Raw genomic sequence first — 6,132 nt, forward strand, 5'->3', positions numbered from 1 at the left:
GTCTTGACCCTGGGGAGGAGGACGATGTTAAAGGATCCCACAAATCGGGACAGGGAAGGACACAGTGTTGCTTTGAAAGCAAAACGCTTACTCAGCGTTCTTGTACAAAACAAAACACAGCTGTGGGATGTTACCGTTGGACGGTGGATGATGGAGCTGTTGGAGGTGACGGTGTGTTCTCCCTCCTGCATCATGGCCATCTCGCTGCTACTGTCATCGGAGGCGTCGGCCAGACTGTTGACGGAGCTGCTTTGAGAACTGGCCGAGATGGACATACTGGGAACGGACTGGGAGCTCTCCATGCTGTTGACTGTGCCTGTCCGCAGCAGATACTGCTCCACCTCCTGATGCAAACACACACATTTAGTTTTAGTTTGGGCACTAATAACCAGTGGTAACCTGAAGCCGCCCTGAACATGGAGAGCTCACCTCCTCATCCTCCCCCCCCAGACACAGGCCCGTTCTGCTGCGTCTCCTGGAAGAGGATCTTCTTCATCTTTCGGTACTGCAGGTTATCCAGCTCTCTCTCACCGCGTCCTTTGTTCGTGCAATCAGGTCCATGATCACCGTCAGCGGCCGCTCGCGGCACAGGAATCGATGCTGTGGGAGAGAAAGGGTTAAGCACCCGCCCTCGTGTGCGTGGCGTGTGCGCCGTCTGGTGGCTGTTGGTCTCACATTGAGCAGCACGTCCGAGGTAGGCCGGTCCTGGGGAATCTTCTGTAGCGAAGAATCAACAAAGTTGCGGAAGGAATCAGACCTGTGGGGGAAACGGCTAATATTGAGTCGCACCAAACACACCTGAGCGTTAAAAACTAAGATTAAGAAGCGCGTAAAATTAAACCGTATTCACCAAAATAACAGGGCTACATGAGTCCGACTGACAACAAAGCATCATACCAGTGATTGGACTGAAGGATGGGGCTCTCGTTCTGGGCGATGTGATATAAGGCACTCATAGCATTCATGTTGAACAGCGGGGGCTTCCTCTCCGCTGCAGAGAGCAGAGCGTCAGTGACCCGGTGCAGACTAATCTCAACCCAATCACGCCTGGACTCACACACACAAGGTCTAAGATCGTACCCAGCTCGATGCAGGTGATGCCCAGAGACCACACGTCCACCTTGCCGTCATACTGGCCCTCATCCATGGCTAAAATCACCTCTGGAGCCATCCTGAACGAGACAGCAGCAATACTCAATATTTCAGAAAGCAACACTCGCAGCAGAATGGTTTGAATGTCCTTAACAAGCTTTATTATGTGCTGCTTCTCTTTGTCCTGGTCTATATTTGGGAAGTTGGAGAGCGAATCAGACGACGGTCCATCTGCCGCGGCCCCTTAGACACTCACCAGTACGGCGTCCCCACAAAAGAGTTGGCAGGAGACACAATGGACGCGGAACCAAAGTCCCCAAGTTTGACCTGTCCAGGCTCCGTCAGCAGGATGTTACCTGCCTTCACGTCCCTGCAGACAAACCCACGTCAACCTTCATCACCAGAGCTCAGAATCCCCCCGACTCACATCTCCCCAAGTTCAAAAGGCTCCATCTATTTCAAAGCACGACTGTGGGAAAAACACCGTGCTCACCTGTGAATCATGTTGTGAGAGTGAAGATATGCTAGTCCCTGCAGTGCACCATGGTAATAGCAGCTATTTCAATTTCCTGCAGTGGCTTTTTGTGAACTGCAAGAAGGCAGAAGAAAAAAACGATAAATCAAATGGCAAATTCACTTCAGAGAAGCAATCATTTGTTGTTAAGCTAACCTTCAAGGAGATCTGAGGCTGAGCCAAGACAGTACTCCATCACCATCACCAGCTGAAGGACCACACACACACACACACAGACACACACACAGACAGAGTTAACAGAGCACCAAAACCAACAGTTCCTATCAAAACTGTTATTATGGATCACTGAATGAACCTGATGAAACCTTCTGCAGCACAAAGGTCTCTGTACTTCTGTAAACGATAATGATACACACCCAGGCCGTGTGCTCCTTGAGGTAACATCCCCGATATTCAATTGTGTTTGGATGCCGGAGTTTCTGCAGGAACTTCACCTCTTTGATAATATCCTGCCATTTCTGCACACACCCAGAAACACTCACTTCAGCTTGTAATAACATTAAAAACTGCCACTTTCTTAGCTCATCTTACCTCATTTGTTTGCTTGCCACTGTAGGACATTTTCTTAATGGCCACCACCTCATTATTGCGCACATCTCGGGCCTGTTGGAGCATAAATTAGGATCAGTTAAACCAAAGATAAATGAGAGACATCTTGTTGTTGATCACTGGAATTCTTGTTAAATATTAAAGCTCCACTGACTCTTCTAAATTCAGCAGGTACATTGAGGAGGTGTAAGTCAACCACCACAGCCAAAAAACAGATAAAAATGAGATGCACATGCACACACACACACACACTTTCTGAAGAGGAAGGAAATTGAGTGCGTTTCCATATTCATGCAGATAAGGTGTCGTTTCTGTCTCAGACACCTCAGGCCCGTCTGGACGAGAGCAGGAACATCACAGGGTCTCACTCGCTTCACGGTTTTACACATTAACAAAGCTGTAGATTCCAGTCAGGGAACTCCAGTTAGAGCCTGAAGCAAATGTTGCTTCAGGCTCTAACTGGAGTTCCCTGATCCGGTCACCTTTTCTAAAGCAGACAATTAATTATTCAAACAGAATCAATTCTCATCTCCGTAATCTGCCATAAACATTCTGCTCGGGTCTGTCTGGATTTCAAAAACGGCCTCCTTACAAAGTAAACGGCTCCGAAGCTGCCGTGACCGATCTCACGGAGATCAGCAAACAACTTTTCTGGATCATCTTTGCAGAAGAGATCCACCACGTCCGGGTCCTTGAGATTGCCTGCCCGTGCACTGGAGGGCATGGCCGGGGCCTGGAAGACAGCAGGGGTCAGGGAGGAGCAGAGATGTGGTCAAGAAAAGCCTCTGTGGGTTCTGCTAGTAGGTTTGAAATTGCACACACAGCATCATCGATTGAGTGTTCGGCCTCCTCAAGGGCTGCGCCTGAGTCAGGCTGAGGAGTGTTTTCCCCCTCAGCTGAGCAGGAACCACCTAATTATTGCGATAAACAAGCTGGAAAGTGTGTTCTGTCGAAGTGACCCGTTTGGAAAATTCCCTGGTGTTTGCAGAAACGCGATATGAAGAATTCTCAACATCCGGCAGCACCAGGACGGCCTAAATCCGGACGGGTCATCTAGACTGGAGCCAGCCAGTCGTTGAATTCTCTTTTATTTAGTGAAATACAGCAAGTTTTGATCATTTACAGCGATGATCAGACAGAGAATCACTGGACTGACCACCTATCGAGGCGTAGATTTAAAGATTTCTGAAATATAATCCGATTATTTCAAGAGTAGCGTGTGGTTAGTGCACTATAAGACAATTCCCAACTAAAACATCCGTATCGGGTGGATCAAACGCAACAATGACTCGAGATCATCTCATGTTCCTCAGGATCAGTAAAAACAACTCAAGTATCATGGTTATCTAATAAAGTTAGGATCACGTTTGAGATAAATATTTCCTTTGTGCTCTCCAGTCCCAGCAGCTGAGGTGGGACCACGAGACGGTTCCTCCTGTGGTCCATGTTCAACGCCTCGGCCGGGAAAATTGTCACGAGACTGGAGAGGTGATAAAGAGCCGCGTGGGACTATTAACGACCTTTAACATCCATCACACTTCCTTAAACTTTAGCTTTTACAATTCGCACAGATTAGAATGTTTATGATCCAAAAGGAATGCAGATAATTGTTAAAACATTAACTCAATAAGTTGATCCACATTTGAGGATACCATTGGGTTTATCCCGACCACTCGCTTAATGTTTGGGATTTGCCCGAGTCTCCATCTAAAACCTACGATGCACAATAAGAACTGCGATCACATGACGTGACTAAACCAGCTGTTAGCATCCCCAAGGCCAAAGGCATCGTTTGATAATGGACTTAATTTAGCTGCTCGTTCATCTGGAGCAACGAGACCAGGCCGCTGTGACTGAGCGAATGCAGGGAACAACAGCTCTGGGCTCCGTGTTTAAAGCTGGACGACTGCTCTTTAATACCTCAGTGCACGAACGCGACATAACCCACTTGAACGGCTCATCATCCAACAACACGCGGCATTCAATGGGCTTGATTCTGTGGCCTGAAGACAAACAATCTAAATAATGTGGGGGAGTCTTCAGGATCTTAGAATCCCAACCAAATATCTTACTAACACCTATAGGATATTTAAATATGTTTCCGACCTTTTCCGGGTAAAATGGCTGCGGCAGACAACATTCCCAACAGTCTTTTTTTAACCGTTTGGACTCAAAAGTGGTGAACATGGCTGACGTGGAACGATTTACATCGCCAGGAAGTGAATGTAACGTTCACACAAAGTAAGACACCGAATGAAACCGTTTCCCCTCATTCAAATACACAACATGCAAACAAAACCTGACAGTTATCGCAGGCGCGGCCAGATGTGTTCGGCAGAACCAGGGGTTTGACGCCAATACTTTGAGCGGACAGCGTCACCGAACCCCCTGAGACAGCCTCCATCCTGTGGGTTACAAAACTGGGATTCTTTCCAAGTTAGAACATAGGCCAAGGCACAAAGATCGGATTCAAGGACTAGTTTTTAGCCCCACAACAAGCACGACTGTGCCCGGTGTAACACCAACAGAAACGGGGATTTCTCGGCAAAAATCAAGTTTGCCACCACGTGTGAGGAGATGAGAACTTCCGTTTCTGTACAGTTGGGCAGCAAACCGGCCACTTTATATTCTGACAGCTTCTTTTTTCGATTAAAAGAGAAGTTGGTTCGAATTGGTGGGTGACAGAAGAGGTTCCCAAGCTGTAACCGTTATTTTAAACGACGGTTATTTACGAGATTAACAAAGGAAAGAAATACAGCAGACACTGATCGGCCGCCAAAAATGACGTTAAAATGTGTCGTTTGAGTTCCTGAAGCCAATTTTAGAGTAAAACATGACATATGAAGGCCCCATCAAAATACGATCATATAAAAGAAGGGTAGGCTAAATCTACCAGAATGTACGCTCAAATAGTTCGGCTATTTTGTGAGTTTTGCCAGCTGTGGGACAAAGAAAAGCAACGTAAATGTGGCGGCAGGAATGAAGCTTAGACTTACTTGCTGTGGCTTCTTAGGGTTCCGCTCAGGAGCGAAAAACAACGGTTAGTAGTCAAGCTAGCGAGCCGCTATCTACATAGCCCGGGTTTCCTCCGAGTGGATCAGCAGAATATTTGGTCCATTTATGCCGATGTCCCTGATTTCCGAGCAGTTGGAGAATAAACATATGACTTTACAGCGACGCTGCTCGTTTGTCAGCCTCAAACAGAAACCCGAAGCTCGCTAGTTGATACTTTCGTTGGTGGTTTACTAGCATTAGCTAATTGGCGAGCTTAGCTTTGGTAGCCTAAAAGCTAACGTAACGCTAGCTATTCAACGGGGTGTGGCTGCTTTTAGTCTGCGCTGTCTGGCTTCAGAGCATAATGCCTCGCTGTTGTTGCTCCTCTTTTAAAAAATAATCTCAAAGTTCGTCTTCCCATCGGTGGTCCATTCCGAGGTTGGGGTTGTTTCTTACACCGTTTTTGTTCTTGCTAAATACAAGATGGCACAGACTGTGGTGGGGCGGGACGGCACGAGAGCGGAAACCGTTCACAGCTACTTCCTGTTGGATCTTCCTGCGCAAATAAAATACGACAGTAAATTGGATTAAAAGTATTAAAGCTAGTAATTAAAACTTCAAGAACACTTTTGGCTGGGAGGAAACATTTTCCTGGTTTATCTTGATGTATGCAGTCACACACACACACTAGAGTTTTTTTTATACAAATATTTATTCAAAGGTGATATTTTTCATGTGAACAGACAACAAAAAATAAAGTGCTTCAATAATTCCCCTGTACAGAGTAGTTGACAACTTATTTAGGATTTTACAGCAATTGAAAAGCTCGTTTATGACTTAACATGTTTTTAGTCAAAACTTATACTATATATTAAACTATATTCAACAATTAACAAAATGAAAAAGTCCTTTTTAAAGTGTGTGAATGAATTTGAAGGGCCACTTTAGTCCACCTCCTCAAT

At 46.1% G+C, this 6,132-nt stretch overlaps 1 pseudogene; it reads right to left on the reverse strand.

Moving 5' to 3' along the window:
* Positions 1–134: 134 nt before the first annotated feature.
* On the reverse strand, positions 135–5,660 carry LOC130521238 (serine/threonine-protein kinase TAO2-like; annotated as a pseudogene).
* Between the last annotated feature and the right edge of the window lie 472 nt (positions 5,661–6,132).

This window comes from Takifugu flavidus, unplaced genomic scaffold, assembly GCF_003711565.1.
Source record: "Takifugu flavidus isolate HTHZ2018 unplaced genomic scaffold, ASM371156v2 ctg817, whole genome shotgun sequence".
Classification (NCBI taxonomy): Eukaryota; Metazoa; Chordata; class Actinopteri; order Tetraodontiformes; family Tetraodontidae; genus Takifugu; species Takifugu flavidus.